Raw genomic sequence first — 18828 nt, 5'->3', positions numbered from 1 at the left:
ATCCATACAGCTGTTACGTTGTCGTATCATAAAATGAGCATTTGTTGTATATTGGTTGAAATTGGAATGGAGATGGTATATTAAAACGTGTTTATTTATAAAAGATTGAGTGTTTAGTTATCTTACCAGAGTTAATGTCGTTGGGAGTGTGATCATCTAGTGGTCTTTCTATTACATATGTTCATATGCTGTTAAGTGTGAATATGTGTGTGACATGTCATTGAACATACCTAAGCAGTCGACGGACCAACTACCCCCTTTCAGGGTGCATGCCCGTGCGCTTCACGCCACTTGGTGCTATGTGTGGGGCAAGAGCCAACAAACAGTATGTACACCTTATACGCTTTCTCTCTCCATGGCCTGGATTGACTTTCTCACTCTCTCTCTCTCTCTCTCTCTCTCTCTCTCTCTCTACAACAATAGACTTTCCCTCTCACCAATAAATTCTAGTTCGTTTATTTCAATAAACGCATTGTTCATTTCTTTCTCAATTCAATACATTTTTCCTATTTCATACGACTGGGTGATATAATATATCCACCAGTCCGTTACATTCGTATTAAGACATTAAACTTTAGGTCAGTTGCTGCCTATTCGTGTAACGACATAAATGCTGTTTTAGCAGGTACTTCAGTCATTTGTATGTAACTAACACCCCCACACACTGAAAAATGGAACGGTCAGGTGACATTATTAATGAATGAGTGAGCTGACCTTATCATTGTTGAAGACATTTCACTGCCTACTGTGGACTTACCTGGACTGCAATACCAACTATTTCCCCAGCGACAAGGTCAGCTACTTCAATCATCAATAAATCACCAGACCGTACCATTTTTCAGTGGGGGTGTTAGTTACATACACATGAATGAAGCACATTGTAAAACAATATGTCGTTACACTGCTAAGACAATAGGCAACATTACTGTCGTTAGGGGAAGAACTGAGACGAAATGCATAAGGATTACAACTTTGAGTTGTGAATGTAGAGTTGAATCATGTTGAAAAGAATGTTTCCAAGCATAATATAATTTATAATGAATTAGCACATATAGGACATATAAGTGAAGGAAAGGCAGTTTCCTAGAGGTAAAATGGGAATATTTCATTTTATTTTCGTATCTTAAAACATTTTCGTAAGTAAGAGAATTCAATACTTTTGACCCTCAAATCAACACGACCAAACAACAAAAAAAAAATGTGGAGTCAGACTATGTTGAAAAGAATGCTTCCAGGCATACCATTTATAATGAATGCGGACATATATTGCTTAGGGACATTCTATAAGTGACGGACAGACAGTTTTCTAGAGGTAAAATGGGATTATTTCATTTTATTTTCGTATCTTAAAGCATTTTTAATGATAAGTGTTAAGTTTGCAGGTTAAAACAAGTAACGTAGAAAGCAATACAAATGACGACTCAACAAACAAAGGTAGATCAAATAAGAAGTGTATTAGGAAAAGGTATATTTACAGGATATTTACATAATGGTGTCAAATAAGAGAGTCTTTGCTGGAGAAACATATCTGCTCTAGGCGGCCTTCGGTGGTTTCTGGTGAACACACACTTAGACTAACTGAGTCTTCCTATTTATGTGTAATTACTATCCACATATGCAAATGAATGTGTGCCACCACAACAATAAGAAACAGAATTCAATACTTTTGGTTCAAAAACTGACAGGAGCGACCAAGGGGTTAAACAAAAGAAAAACTTAGAAAAAAGATTAATGACTTAAGTTAACAAGATAGAAACGACCCGGAAAATTGTTTATACGAATAATATTCATACAGATTTGCAGAAAAAAGAGATCATTTTTTCAAGCAGAAATTTATGAATATACTGTACAGTTGAATGTAATATTCAAAGAAGAAAGTGTTCACCTGTGTGTGTATTGTGTGGTTATACAACTTATCTTTGGATGGGATATGAGAGAGAGAAATTAAAGATAGCAACCATGGATTTATAAGGAGTAGTTTCCTGAAATCTCACGAGATCTCATCTTCCACTGCACACGTATGCAAATGGAATAGGGTCAGTTTTCTAATAAAATGCCTGTTGGCAGAGGCATTGGGCAGAATGAGGTACACCAAATTTAGCTTATATTTGCAGTTTTTGAAAAAATGACAAGTGCGAGCTTTCTTTTTGCCGGAGCTGTAGCTATGTTGATGTAAACAAAAAAAAACAAGAAACATAAAAATGAAAAAATAAAAAATAATATACACATATCATATTGAATGGAAAAGCGACCTATGGAATACATTCGACACTGATTTTAAATGTTGTACAATGTATGTTGTTGGTTATTTTGTTTTGTAATTGTGTTTTGTTGATTTGAAAAAGAATATATATATATATATATATATATATATATATATATATATTATACTGATTCATAATATTGTTGGACAGTTTCATTATTTTATTTGTTTTGTAATATTTTTTTAATGTGTTAATAAATATGTATATTAGTACTTGGGATCTGTCTAGTTAGTCATTAATTGTCTGTATTGCATTTGTTAATAATTGGATGAAAAGTTTATTTGCTTATAGTCTCCCAGATGATTATCGGTTGTTGCAAAGGAAAAAAAGAGTACACAAAACTTCAGCTCATCGCAGCAGCGTCGTCTGTCAGTAGTTTCTGTAGACTCGTTTTCACGTCTGTCCCCATCTGCTTCAGTTGCCTGTTTTTATAAGACTTGAGAGCCCATATGATTCTGCGAGACTGCATTGTTATATAAGGTCGCACACGCCATCTTGTACCCTTTTCAGCATCATGACACTGTGTCAGCAAAGCGCACACTGAGTCCGTTTAAGAGGTAAGTCTGCGTTCTCACAGTTTTTGCCACACTATCCCCTGATATCATTATCACAGAGAGAGCAGGGATGCACTGACTGTAAGGAACAGATCTGCACGGCAATCACTCTTGATTGATCCAGACTTCCATGCAGAATACAATAAGGGAACAAACACGTGGACCATGTCCTGGAAGTGGTCAGGTGACCAGTCACCAGTGTCCTTGCGGAATCAGCTGACAGAGTATCCCCCTCCTGTGTGACTTAAGGGGCAGTACAATGCAGAAATTTAGTTTTAGATGGATAATAGCTGGCTGGTTTCATACCCAGAGGATTAACTCGGGACACCAAGGGGGCTGACCCCATGATGGCTGTCAGAGAATAAACAGGTCTGATCCGTCATGGATTACCAGGAACTCAATAAATACGTTAACCAACACACAGTGAGGGCTGACGTCTGTGCACATAAACTGACGGAGTGGCATCAGCAGGGGGCGTACACAGCAATCCTGGACCTGCAAAGACACGTCGTTTGGCCCGGATATTGCCTCAAACATTATGCCAGCGATTAAGCGGACTCTGCTGGGGAAGAAGTGGTGACATGCCAGAAGTTCCATCCAACATCACGCGCCAGAGTGTTTTTTTACCATCTGCGGAAAACTGGTGGGCCACTTCCCCATGTGTGAGTGACTTTGGGTGACGGTGAAGGCCATAAAGCGACGTGCAACTTCCATGTAAATGGGAGGGGACAATGAGGTGCATGATACTACCCTGCAAAGCATGCTAGTGGAAGCTGTGGCCAGAGTGACCGAGGACGACCTCATGCGAGGGAGCCGATGTGAATTTACAGTTTGGGTGGACGTCAGCTCAATTGCTCTTGGTGTTGTTCTGGCATTCTATGGATTTATCGTGGAACATGCCTGCTGGCTTCGGCTGGAAAATGACGCAGGGCACATAAACCTGGCTGAGCTTGATGCCACACTCAAGGGGATAAATTTGTCGCTTCAGTTACAGGCCAGAGTGCTACACATCGTCACAGCCTCTACATATGTGCATCGGTGGATAACCAATGCCTTGAGTGGGAAAGCATGGTTAACAACGAAGCCATAAGCCGAAATGCTAATACAGAGATGACTTGCTCCCCTGACTGAGATCATCAAGGAATTCAACCTGGCCGTAGATATGACACTGGTGCAGTCCAGTCAGAATCGCGCAGATCGCCTGACCAGAGTGCCATACTATTGGGTGGACCTGTTGAAAGAAGTGGACGATCTTGCACCTGTGAATTGCACTGTGGTGGGGTGTTGGCTTAGCCCACCCGTGTTGCTAATGTCCATTGTCAAAGCAAGCACCCCAGTTTAAACCGAACCCTTTACTCAATCAATTCAATTTCTGTGCAAAAAACACATGCTTAACAAGAATGTGGTTTATCTCTCTTGTGTTTATTTTCTTATCACTTTGTTTTTCCTGAGGATGAGGCATTCTACCAGATCCCAAACATTCTTTTATTAGTTTAGTCACTTTAACCGAGAGATCTTTTAAAGATTACAACTGTTGCTTTAAGTGCTATTGTGTGTAATTTCTCTTGCACTTGGTTGACCTAGTATATTAGCCATAGTTTTAGTAATTTTTTTCATTATAGGTTGCTCTTATAATGACTGATGACTAAAGATTCCAGTTTCTTCTCATGTTGTACATAATTTCTTTGTATTTCTTTAATTTCCCCCATCTCTGCTCTGTTAAGGCCAGCAACATTAAGGCCAGGATAATAAGAGACGCTTACTTAAACTACAGTTCCCACTTTCTCCCTCTTCTCCCATATCACTGTGTGAGGGTAAATAGCCCCACCTTCTACGTAGGTAAATGTGGGACCAAACAAAGTTAAAGTATGTGCAAAAGAAAAGCCCATACTTAACAAGTTAGTTTCTTTTCCATATGTGTTTTCATATGATTCAATAAAGTTGACTTCTGTGCAAAAGAAGAACCACATACTTTACAAGAATGTGGTTTCTCTCCCGTATGTGTTTTAATATGATTCAACAAAGTTGACTTCCGTACAAAAGAAGAACCACATACTTCACAAGAATGTGGTTTCTCTCCCGTATGTGTCTTCATATGAATCAACAAATGTGACTTCCATGCAAAAGAAGAAGCACATACTTCACAAGAATGTGGTTTTTCTCCCCTGTGTATTTTAATATGAGTCAACAAAGTTGACCTCCGTGGAAAAGAAGAACCACATACTTCACATGAATGTGGTTTTTCTCCCGTATGTATTTTCATGTGATTCAACAAATGTGACTTCTGTGCAAAAGACGAACCACATACTTCACAAGAATGCGGTTTCTCACCCGTGTGTGTTTTCATATGATCCAACAAATTTGACTTCCATGCAAAAGAAGATCCACATACTTCACAAGAATGTGGTTTCTCTCCCATATGTGTTTTCATATGACTACACAAGACTGACTTCAGTGCAAAAGAAGAACCACAAACTTCACAAGAATGTTGTTTCTCTCCCGTATGTCTTTTCATATGCCTCAACATATTTGACTTATCTGCAAAAGAAGAACCACATACCTCACAAGAATATGGTTTCTCTCCTGTATGTGTTTTAGTATGTCTCAACAAAGATGACCTCTGTGCAAAACAAGAACCACATATTTCACAAGAATGTGGTTTCTCTCCTGTATGTGTTTTCATATGACTCAACATATTTGACTTATCTGCAAAAGAAGAACCACATACCTCACATGAATATGGTTTCTCTCCCATATGTATTTTAAAATGATTCGATAAATATGACTTCCGTGCAAAAGACGAACCACATACTTCACATGAATGTGGTTTCTCTCCTGTATGTGTCGTCATATGAATCAACAAATGTGACTTCCATGCAAAAGAAGAACCACATACTTCACAAGAATGTGAATTCTCTCCCATGTGTATTTTAATATGAGTCAACAAAGTTGACCTCCGTGGAAAAGATGAACCGCATACTTCACATGAATGTGGTTTCTCTCCAGTATGTATTTTAATATGATTCAACAAAGTTGACTTCCGTGTAAAAGAAGAACCGCATACTTCACATGAATGTGGTTTCTCTCCCGTATGTATTTTCATATGATCCAACAAATGTGACTTCTGTGCAAAAGAAGAACCACATACTTCACATGAATGTGGTGTCTCTCCCGTATGTGTTTTAATATGATTCAACAAATGTGCCTTCTGTGCAAAAGAAGAACCACATACTTCACAAGAATGTGGTTTCTCTCCTGTATGTATTTTCCTATGAATACACAAATATGACTTCCGTGCAAAAGAAGATCCACATACTTCACAAGAATGTGGTTTGTCTCCCATGTTTGATTGCATCTGATTCCACAAACAGTATATTGAACTGAGTGTATGATAATAAGCTCATAAGTTCTAACTTTACATCATTTCTATGAAGGAATAAGAATTATCTTCAAACATTTTCAATTCTCAGTGAAGAAAGGTCCGTCTCGTCAATTAATGGATTTCTGTTCAATGTTGAAATTCTGGAAATATACAATAAATTTTTAAAAATATAATACATATGGTAAAATTCAATTTATTATGTTTATTTTCATTAAAAATATCCACAACATTGATTAATTAAATTCAAAATAAAATGAGCATAGTTTTATGCAATACTGATTTGCTAATAAAATTAACTTGTTTCTGTTGTCAAATATTAAACTAAAATTTCCATATTTCTCCATTTTATAAATTAATGCAACACAAATACAACAAATAGGAACATCTTTATATTGCCAGCTGTGTGAATGGAGCATTATCCTACATGAAGATGCTATCTTCATCCAAATGCCAAAGTAGTAAAGAAAATTCTCAGCCAATATATTATGGTATTTTGGCGCATTGATTCGACCTTGAAAGCGAAATGTAGGCCCTCGTCCTTGGGCACTAATAACGCCCACACCAAAACTGAACCTCTACCCCGTTGCAACTGCGTATGTAGGATTAATGCTGATTACTTGATTAGATGAACAAGGAAGGTGAAGCTCACAAAGAGAAAATCAAAGCATATAGACTAAATGTTAACTCACGATAAAGAAAAGTCCTGTGAAATTTAGCAAAATGAAAAAACAAAACAAGTAGAGGGCATTAAATTTTTTATCCTCGTGTTTCTGTTCAAATATATACATATATATATGCACAAATATAATATATATACATATATAAATATATATAGATATATATGAAAATATATATGTATAGAAATATAAAAAAATATATATAAGCATAAAAAATATATATACATATATAAAAACGCATGTGATGCACATAAGATGACAAAAAAAAACAGGCCAAGTCTGACAATTCATGAACAGACTCATGTTAAACAATGAGAGTTTAACATGGGTAGACTTTAAGAGGTCCCCAGAGGACTACTATTGAATACTAATCAGAAAAGAGGTACTGGGATTCTTTATAGAGGGGCTCAGTGATAGGGAGGTGAGGACGGTTGTGATGAGACATGAGCCACAAGATCTATCAGAAGGCCCTAACAAAAGTTAAATGGATGATCTGGCTTGACATAAGGCAGGAATATAAAGAAAAGCCCATGGAGGTTTGTCATACAAGACTGGATTCTAGTTGAGGCTATGGGTCCAGCCAGTCCCCAAAACTAGAGAGAAGTAAAGAGACAGATGGATAATTAGATATTAGTTATTGTGGTGAGGTGGGCCATATACAGAGATTATGCAAGAAGCGTATCCAAGGAAACGGGGGCGTTTCATCCCTGTGATGCCTGATAAATGGGACAAGATCATCGATGCGCATAGTAAAATTGGCATATCAAATTCCTTTTCAATAAGAATTCAGGGAAATAATTATACAGCTCTGTTGGATAGGGGAGCACAGGTGTCAATAATAACATTTTTAAAGCACTTAGCCAGAAACCTAACTATGCAATGAAAACGTTACTTTAAAAACAGCTAATAGGTCTCCCTTAATTGTAGAAGGGCTCGTTCGATTAAGATTAGGGATAGGCAGTCAGTCTATCCACAAGAACTTCTTTGGTACAGAGAATCTCAACATAAGTGTCATACTAAACCACAACTTAAGAAAAACGGGTTAGGATGTATTTTGATTTAGAAGCAATAAGAATATTTGATGAGTATATCGCTTTGGAAGATTATGCCAATTTTTCAATAGTTCAGATAGCAATGAGAATTACATTAAAACACCAGCATCTGCATACATACTTGAGAAGGAGCTGCAAAATAACTAAGTGTAGTGTGACTGGTAACATTATCGAGATTACCATGAATGATGAACAAAAGAGAAAAAATTTGAAGGGAATAAAAATACCTCAAGAATTCAAGTTGGAAGTTGATATGTTGCTGAAGTAGAATAGAGATTCTTCTTGGACAGAACCGATATGCTGGAGAAGCATATCAATACGTGAAGGCATGAACACATACCGAGACGCCCATATTGAAATCCACCAAAGCAATAAAAGTTGGTAGACTTACAGAATAGATGAAATGATGTTGACAGGTGTCATAGAGACATTGAATAGGCCGTGGAGTTTTCTATTAGTGTTAGTAGAAAAGATTTTGTGTATATTTTCGGGCTTTAAACAAAGTCACGAAGAACTATGCCTGAGCATTACTGGTCAGTGACGACATTTCTCAAACAGGTTAAATTAAGTAAGGACGATAAAAAGAAAAATGTGTTCAACTGCCACCAGTGTTTAATTCAGTTTAACGTGATCCCGCTCAGACTTGCAAATGCATCCAGAATCTTCCAGTATTTCTTACAGTATTTAATGTTCATAGTTACACATTGACAGTAAGATTATGCATTACCGTATTTGGATTATATTTTAAGATTCTCAGATAGGATCACATAGATAGGGTATTAGTCAGTGTATGTAATTTATTTAATTTTCTCAGATGGAAAATCACTTAGATCACATAGATAGGGTACAAGCCAGTTCACATAAGTACAACCTCAGGTTGAAAGCCATAAAATGTGAGGTTTTTAGAAGAGAAGTACAGTATCAACAGGGGTTCAAAGTAAGTGAACTGGGTAAACAGAGCCAAACTTTGACAAAATGTCAAATCGATAAAATTAGAGATTTTATCAATATCACTTCATATTATAAAAAAATTTAAGACAATTGAGTATTTTGTTTGACATGGAAATATGCAAAGTTCTACTGGGACAACACATGCTACTCTGGTTTTGATAACGTAAAAATGAAGCTTGCAGATATTGTTATACTGTTTGATAAAAATGATCCTGAGAAGGACAACCAACTGTACACATAAAAGAAGAAATTAGGAACCCGTGACTTCTGGAACATCTACAACAGTGTAGTAAATAATGGGCAATCAACAATTCCTCCACTGTCCAACAATCATGAGGTTATTTGCTCAGCAACTGAGAAGGCTAACATGCTTGCCAGCCGGTTTGCTTCCAACTCCACACTGGACCCTGCTAACCACCCCCTCCCTGACATTTCTTTGTGGACAGACGCCACTCTAGATGACCTGAAAATCACTGCTGCTCAGGTGCATGCTATCATAAGAAATCTTGACACTGCAAAGCATGTGGACCTGATCTCATCCCAGCTGTGCTATTAAAAAGTGCTCTGCCAAAGTAGCTCCAGTCAGTTCTCTCCAAACTTTACAACAAATGCCTTAAGGAATCTTGCTTTCTTGTCTGCTCGAAAACTGCTTCTGTAGTACCAGTTTTCAAGAATTCTGTCGAAAGAACTGATCCAGTAAATTATCGCCCCATTAGCCTCCTCCCACTCTTCGCCAAAATATTTGAGATCTTAATTAACCAAGCTCTAATCCATTACCTTACAGATGATAAACTTCTGACTGACCAACAATATGGATTTAGGCAAGCCCGTTCCACAGCAGACATACTCACTCTTACTCACAATGTATATACCATTTACTGGACAAAGCGGAGGGAAGGTAGAGCAGTAGCTCTAGATATATCCAAGGCTTTTGACAGGGTATGGAATGAAGGTCTTCTCAGGAAAATCAGATCATACGGTATCACTGGAAGAATACATAACATAATTAAATCCTTCTTAGATAAGAGAAAAATCCAGGTTGTCTTTGACGGTCATACATCCAAACAATATGATATATATGCAGGAGTGCTTCAATGGTCTATCCTTGGACGTCTATTATTTCTAATATTCATAAATGACCTCCCTGAAAAAATTGTCTGTGAGATGGGTATATATGCTGATGACACCGCACCCTCTAACAGACACGACAGGAAAACAAATGAACACATATCAAAAGAAATATCAGAAACACTCGAAGATAGTCTCCGATCAGTAGTGGAATGAGGACAAAAATGGATGGTCACTTTTTTGCTAAAATAATTACAAGAAACCTTATCTACCACCAATAGCAATGAATCTTTATCTGAAAGTACATCTTTAAGGCTCCTCACCCTAACGTTCATAGGAAATATGAGCTGGAACAATTACATTGAGAGTATTACCAGGATCGCTGTGAAGAAAGTATGGTTCTCTCTACTACTAGAAAGCTACTAATGCCCGAAAGTATCCTGTACCTCTATAAGACCACCATTCTCTTATGTATGGAGTATTGTTGTCATATTTGGGCTGGTGCATCTGCTACTAGTCTCTCGCTCCTAGATAAGGTCCAAAAGAGAGTCGCCAACCTGATAGGTCCTGAACTGTCTTCTAAGCTTCAGCCTCTGTCCAATCAATGAAATATAGCATCCCTCTGCCTGTTCTACAAGTGCTTTAATGGTGAATGCTATGACGAACTGCAAGCACTTGTACCCCCTCGACATAAATACCCCCGACCAACCCAACAAGCAGCTAAATCCCACCCCTTCACAGTAGAGATCCTTAGATGTAAGAGAGCCTTCTACTCGAATAGCTTCTTCCCCAGAACCGCTAAACTTTGGAAATCGCTTCCTGGCCCCTGCTTCCCCAACTGTACTGTCGTTTGGGTGACCGAATACATGTATGCATATGTACTTGTATTAGAAAAAAAGAAAACTTCAACCAATATATACATAAGGTAGAATGTATGAATGTGTATGTGTGATTGTGGGTGCATGTGTCCATATATAAATGGGTGGATGAATGTATACGCATCTGTATGTGTGTGTGTATATATATACATATGTATGCATATGTATGAGTGGGTAAATGTGTTCATGTGGATATGGATATACGCGTATGTGTGAGCCCCTGCATATATCTCTCTATGTGTGTGCATGTGTGTATGTGTCTGTGCCTACATAGTATGTGGATGTTTGTGAGTATGTATGCACATACATGTATGTATATATATATATATGTGTATGTGCGTGTATATGTGTGTATATATATCTCCTACCTATTCTCCATCTTACTTGTGTGTGTGTGTGTGTGTGTGTGTGTGTGTGTGTGTGTGTGTGTGTGTACTTATGTCTGAATGATTAAGTGCATATATACATGCGTGTTGGGAAAAAAATAAAATAAAAAATAAAAATAATTAACCAATATATGCCTGACGTGTTAGTGGTGGATGTGTGTGAGTACGTGTGTGTGTGTAGGTTGGTATGTATATATGTATGCTCCTACGTGTACTTCTGTGTATGTGCATGTGTGTATGTGTGTGTGCCTGCGTGCATGTGCGTGTACATGTACATGTATGTACACTTGTGCCCGATATTATTCATACCCCTCGGATCTTTGAGATTTCTATAAGAATATTGCTCAAACCAGAAGGTAGACAATATTAAAGGGATTTCAGACAATAAATCAAGCATAGGCATTTAATTTAAACTCAACAAATAAATAAATTATGCAAGTTTGAAACATTATACAAAGAAAAACAATAATGGCACTTTCAAAATTATTCATACCTCTCTTACTAATAGTCAATAGCATGCCCTTTATTCTTAATAACTGCCTGTAACCGTTTTGGATATTTATCAACAAGGTTTTTACAAGCATCAACACTGATTTTTGACCATTCTTCAATGCAGTAGTTCTCCAAATCCCTCAAATTTCTAGGTTTCCGCTTTTTAACCTCAGTTTTCAATATGTGCCAGAGGTTTTCGATAGGGTTCAGGTCGGGACTCTGGCAAGGCCATTCCAAAACATTAATTTGATTATCCTCAAACCATTTCTTGACTATTTTGGCAGTATGTTTTGGATCATTATCCTGTTGAAGGACCCAGTTTGGTCCTAAATGGAGATTCTCCGCATCCTGTCTAATGTTTTTCTGGAGTATCTCCAAATATTGCTCCTTCTTCATGGTTCCATCTATCTTGACCAAACTACCTGGACCACTAGCCGAAAAGGAGCCCCAAAACATTAGGCTACCACCACCATGTTTCATCGTGGGTATGGTGTTCTTTGGGTTGTAAGCTTCTCCTTTCTTCCTCCAAACGTAAGAAGCATCCATATGGCCAAACAATTCAATTTTTGTTTCGTCAGTCCACAAAATACTTGAGAAAACGGACTCTGGAGAATTCACATGGGTCCTAGCAAACTATAGACGTGCTGCAAGGTGTTTTGCGGTGTGCAATGGAGTCCTTCTTGGTCTTCTTCCTTTCAGACCATTTTCATGCAGAGTCCTTTGCAATGTTTGCCTTGATATTTTTATGCCAGAAGACTCCAGATTTTCTAAAATGTCCTTAGTAGTGGTGGTTGGATTTGCATTAACACTTCTTACAATATTCCTGGTGGCTCTAGCAGACAGTTTCCTTTTCCTTCCTCTACCAATCAAGTTGTTTGTTGTGTGGTGGCTCTGGAATTTTTTGATGATGTTCTGTACTGTTGCTGTAGGGACCTAAAATTTCTTGGAAATTGACTTGTAACCTAAACCATCCTTATGTGAATTCGCAATTTTAGTCCTAAGATCATTACTAAGCTCTTTTTCTTCCCCATTCTAATAATTTGTATTCTTTTATTGGTTTTCAGTTGATATCATTTTAATTTCTGAAAAATGCAAAAAACGAAATGAAATTAATCAAAGGTTGTATAAAAGCATTCAAAATAAGAATCAAACAGGAAACAAACAGTCAGAAATTCGATTAATACTGAAAAAATAAGGGGCTATGATTATTTTTGAACATTGCAGATTTTATAAATAGCTGTATATTTCTTTTATTACAAGTATCCCGAGATTTTAAAATGACGAAAATGATCAGAAGAGGTTTATTAAGAATATGTATCAATATGGACGTAAACAATAAATTCTTACAAAGTTACACATAATAAACTCAATTTTCAAGGTGGGGTATGAATAATATCGGGCACAAGTGTATATGTATGCGTGTGTGATTGTGTGTGAGTGTGTGCTATACATGGGGAAAGAGAGTCTTTTAAAAAAACCTAAAAGAACCATAAAAAACCTTCACCAAATGGGCCAAAAGCGCCCTCTTTGAATCTAACTTTTACCGGACACTTTGAACACTTACGGTTGGAGACAGAATGTCTGAGACCACACATCACTCTGAAAAACACATTTAGTATCAGCGGAGGTAAAAATAACTTTTCAAACTACCATTTTAAAGAAAAACTTTTTACAAAAACATCTGAAGAGAGCACACCCTAAGCTCGAAACGCGTTATAAAAATATTTTAAAATAAAAATATGATGAAAACCTTTAAAAAAAAACACAATTGTTGATGGCTACACTCTTTTAAATATGCATTTTTTCTCTCGGAACTACAAAACCATCACTTTAAATATATATATATATATATATATCATGAAAATGATAAGGATTGGCTGTTTCCCTCTAGCACACTGCTCAGTCATTTTGAATATCAAATTGAATCTTTTCTGACTTTCATCATTCTTGCTTAACTTAATCAGTTTTGCAAATATAAATAAAGTTGCAGACATCAGTTTGGACGGATCACAGAGAAAACCGTAAATAACATGCACCTAAGCTTAATATAAATCAAGTTGCTCAACATGAGAAATTTAAAGTCAACTCAAGCAAAGTATGTTTCTTAACACTCAAAACCTGCAAGAGCCGACAATCAAGCCTTACTCATTCATACGAGCTAATCTGAGTGCTATTGAGTTGGCTAAGAATATCAGTAACATATCCCATGGAATATTGGCTCCTTTTAACAGTGATCACATAGCATGTTTCATATACCCTTAGACTCCAACCATAATCTTACCACTAGAACCAATCATGAAGGTTCCAGGACGTCCAGTTAGTAACACGATTGCAAGATGACTGACCAACTGCATTGTCAGGAAAATTGTTCAATTTGCATTTTTTCTCAATTTTCTCTTTTTTTCTTATGTTCTTTTACCTACGTAGGCATAACGTTCGCTGTGGAAAGAGGGAAGGGTTGAAATAAGGTGGCGTATATCAGAAGAAAACTAGAGAGGAGGAGGAGAAGGTATTTCTCATATGAACTAGAGGGGAGGAAGAGAAGGAATTCCTCATATGAACTAGAGGGGAGGATGAGAAGGAATTTCTCATATGATTTGAGGGGAATTTTTTGGACGGAAAACCATTTGGATGATTTTGCAGTTGAAATCTTCCACGTATGTCGGCAAATATGTTACTCTGAGAAATGATGTCCTTTTAGCAACCAATGAAAAGTAAGGTGCCCTATATCCAAATAGAACTAACAAGCACGTCTCCTCCTCGTGACATTCATTAAGAGTTTATTCTCTTTGACTTTAAAATGAGGAAGGGGGTTAAAAATTTACTTGCTTACATCTTCCCAGATCATTATCATAGGTAACATATAAAACGTATCAAAATTACATAACAAATAAATGGCCAGGGATCTAAAAGATAGATACACAGGTTCTGTTACTCATAGCTGAAAGAAAAAATAAAAGTTCATAAAATAATAATAGACACAAGTCAATAAGAATAGCAAAGAAGGAGTAACAGCAATAATAATAAATAAAAAGAATTAACAATGAAACTTACAATCCAACACCAATTAATCTTACTTATTGAAAAACTGAAATAATCTGTTTTTTAAACAACTTTCAAAATCCCTGGATTAAACAACTTTCCAGAAGGATCTTACCAGCTGAAATAAATTATGAAAGAAACAAGAGATATAATATTCAAATTCCATTTAAATGCTGCATGGATAATTCAACTATACACGGTTTGAGATTTTGAATTTTTTTGTTTATAAGCTGTGCTGATTGCTGCTAGCAGTCAACTTCCTTTCTAGCTTACAAAATAAAAGAATATTTCTCAGGCAAACTGAGCATATGACAACATTCATAAAACGGTTAAACCTTTCCACCTTTTCGTACTGACAACACACTGAATGAGGCTTCTACTAACTAATTTCCCTGTTTCATTGGCATAGAAATGGTGACAGTCTGCATTGCACAATTGACCATCAACAATAAAACCATCAGTTTTGCCATTTTAGCTTTTCTTTCCATTATTTTTTGTTACACTACCAACTCTTCGAAGTACACACACATGCTAGCCAAGTCAGTTACAATTTTCCCTACACAAATTCTGAACATCCACTTATGAAAACCTCTTTGATAATAACTCTTAACTTTTAATCTATCACATTTAACTGCTTGATTGGTGGAAACATGAACCCATTCTCCAGCCAATCCTTTTCTCCTTTTTTACATTTTTACTAACGAAAAAAATTAATAAAGTTGTTTTTTAAATGTTAGAATGAGACTTTGTCTTTCTATACTAGAATCCTTTCAGCAGATAAATATAAATTAACAAATTATTGTTAAACTAACCATTTCTTGGGTAAATTCGATACACTGCTCTCAAAAACTTCCAACTCTAAAGCTTGAATCTGTTCTCAAAATTTCACACTCCAAAAGTCGACAATCTATGGTGAAAACTTCCAACTCAAAAATTCAACACTCTTTCAAGTTAACTTGCACAAGACTTTGTATGCACATAGCACGCCTTAATCCAACTTGTTCTCCTGTTTGTTTCACAAACGTTTTTATTCACCCATTTCATTTGCTTAGAAATAGTGAGTCTGTATTGCACAAGTGGCCGTCTGTTAAAGAATAGCAAGGCAGAAGCAGAAAATTATCTGTTGATTTATCTGTTTATCTTATTATCTCTGTATCTATCTATATATCTATCTGTCTATATAATTACCTATCTAGCGATGAGTTGACAACAGAGATTTGAAGTCATTTTCGATGACATGCTATGTGTTCCAGTTTGTGCAAGCATAGCTGAAGTTGGATTAGAAATGCAAAGAAAGACAGATGTGATTAAATGGGTCACGTCTGTGAAGGAGAATTCTCAAAATTGAACCATAGAACAAATCCCCAATCCAAAGATATAAAATCCTATACCGTCTTTGATCCTGTCTTGAAGCGTTCCTTTAAACAGATCTGAGCTCCCCAAGGACGTATGACAAACCTGTCATAATTAGCAGAAACAGGTATGACGTCATGTTATGTTATATATGTATATATGTTGACATGCAATCACACACCAACACCTAGAAGAATCATGAGCATCTACAATAGACATTAAAGATCTGATGACAGTAGTCCATTACACAACAAACACAAACATACATAGTAACACGTCAACAATAAAACCAACTGATATTTTAACCTTTTTTTTTGTTACACACACACATACTTATGATTTCCCTACACAAATTCAGAACATCCACTTATGAAAGTCCCATTAATAATAGCTCCAATCTTTTTATCTATCACATTTAATGTTCCATAAAATACAAAATAGTTTAATTTTATGTTGTCATCACTTTCCAAAATGGAATTAAAGTTAAAGTGTATTATCACAATCCGGTAAGTAAATATGAATTTCCATTATTGCAAGGAAAAACAAAAACAATTTTTCGACATGTAAAAAATACATGTAAAGAAAAAAAATATTGTTATTTGTTCATATCATTTGGATTATTTGGCCTATTGTTCTCATCTTAAATGGTATTTTTACAATGTTTGCACAATAAATAACACTCAAGATGAGAACAGTAGTCTTAATAATCTAAATAATACAAAGAATCATTCCTCATCTAAAAAATTCAGAACCGTAATATTGTAATTTGTTTAAAAGTTATGATTTTTTTTTAATTTAGTCAAAGTCATTTGTAAGGTTTGTTGAATGTATTTTTGAGATAACTTAAAAATACAACATAATAAGTTTCTTTAATTATCAGCATTCTTTAAACAAGCGAACAAAAATCTTATAATTGCATTTCCAAATAAATTAACAGAAAACTCTTTGGTATATTTACATGTGTACACAGTTTCTAATACATCGATCCTTCATATTGAAACCACTCGACAAGAATACAAACATTTACCTTTAAAAACATGAGAAAACAATAACTGCATAAAAAAGCTTAACATTAAGCTTAATTCGTGACATTTTGCTAAAAAAAGTTGATGTTTCCAAAATGGGGTTCGATTTACTAGAGTGTTGCATTAGAAACAGAGTACACCTTAAATATTGAATTCTTTATATATATATATATATATATATATATATATATATATATATATATATATATATATATATATATATATATATAATCTGGTAGATTACTGAGCATTAGACTTTATAAAAAAACATTTAAAAAATAAAGATGACAATAAAAAATATACACAGTGGGAGGGTATTGCTTCCATACGTGCATCAAACATTTTTTTTTTACTTTAATCAGTGAAAAACATTTAAATTGAAAAAATTGAAAAAAAGAAAAAAATATAAAATTTTTCTTTTTTCTTAAAATATTAAATAATAATAAGTTGTTTTGGTCCACTTCAAGAATCTTTTCGATCCTCAAAAAAAAAAATCTTTACAATGACGACTTTTCAAGGGTTTCAGGAGAAAACGGATATATGCTTTAAAAGTGGCGCAGAGAAATATTTTTCATGATATAATAAAATTATTTTTTTTAAGTGGGGGATCACTTTTCATTATAAATTTAATGTCAAATGAGCATCCACTTTATGGCCACCTAGTAAAGCGCAAAGCGGACACTTTTTGTTTTTGTTTGTTTTTTTCTGATTTCATGTTTCAATTAAGAAACAGGGACATTAAAAAAAATCAAGAAAATTTTTTATCGATTCTGTACGTGAAAACGCATACAGAATTGGCCACCCCTGATAACATAAAGAATTACGTATTGACCGTTTTTTGTATTTTTAAGTCAGTATTGAAAACAAAATCTGATAAATTAGTGATCATTCGATAATAATCCGATGAAAAAAATGAAAAAAAGATGAAAATAAAAAATACACTTTACTTTAAACATATGAATCGGTGAAAAACATTTAAATTTAAAAAATTGAAAAAAGAAAATTTATAAATAAATAGGTTGTTTTAGTCCACATCTAAAAGCTTTGCAATCCTCAAAAAATATTTTAAAATGACGACTTTTTAAGGTTTTCAGGAGTTCTGAAAAATGAAGAAATTTTTTTTTAGCAATTCTGTACGTGAAAACCACTGATAACATAAAGAATTACGCATTTACCGTTTTTTATGTTTAAGTCAGTATTGAAAACAAAATCTGATAGATTAGTGACGATTCGATAATAATCCGATGAAAAAAAAGATGAAAATAAAAACTACACATACGTGCGCCATGTAGTAATACTTACGTTTTTGTTTTATAATCTGCTTTCGATTAACTTTATCTGCTTTTATAAAGGAAACGATTTTTCAAATGTGATTGACTTTACAAGCTCAACTTAACATTCAAAATGACGAACGGAAGAGCAAGTTCGCAGAAAACGAAATTGAAGAGGAAAAATAAAAAAGAAATCATTTCGAAATAGAGCCGATCTATTTGGTGAATATCACGGATAAAATTATTATTATTTTATTTAACATTTTAATATTTACATGAGAGAGAACAGATTACAAGTTTCATCTTTATTACTTCTCTAATTCGTTACACGTGCAAAATAATGGTGTAAACTGATAATTTTTAAAGCCGCGTTTTCGTATTTTTATTTATTTATTTATTTATTCCTGTTTTTTTTTATTGCGTTTGAAAATTT

The 18828-nt window shown here is 35.2% G+C and overlaps 1 long non-coding RNA gene across 1 annotated transcript; it reads right to left on the bottom strand.

Annotated features, from left to right (window-relative positions):
- Positions 1 to 4255: 4255 nt before the first annotated feature.
- LOC145270677 (uncharacterized) lies at positions 4256 to 18533 on the bottom strand. Its single transcript, XR_013865506.1, has 2 exons — positions 18427 to 18533; positions 4256 to 6340 (listed from the first exon to the last, which is right to left on the bottom strand). It is a non-coding gene; the product is annotated as an uncharacterized LOC145270677 (long non-coding RNA).
- Positions 18534 to 18828: the final 295 nt, after the last annotated feature.

This window comes from Euprymna scolopes, chromosome 46 (assembly GCF_053919585.1).
Source record: "Euprymna scolopes isolate OS-2025 chromosome 46, ASM5391958v1, whole genome shotgun sequence".
Classification (NCBI taxonomy): Eukaryota; Metazoa; Mollusca; class Cephalopoda; order Sepiida; family Sepiolidae; genus Euprymna; species Euprymna scolopes.
This window is presented reverse-complemented; position numbering and strand designations above follow the sequence as displayed.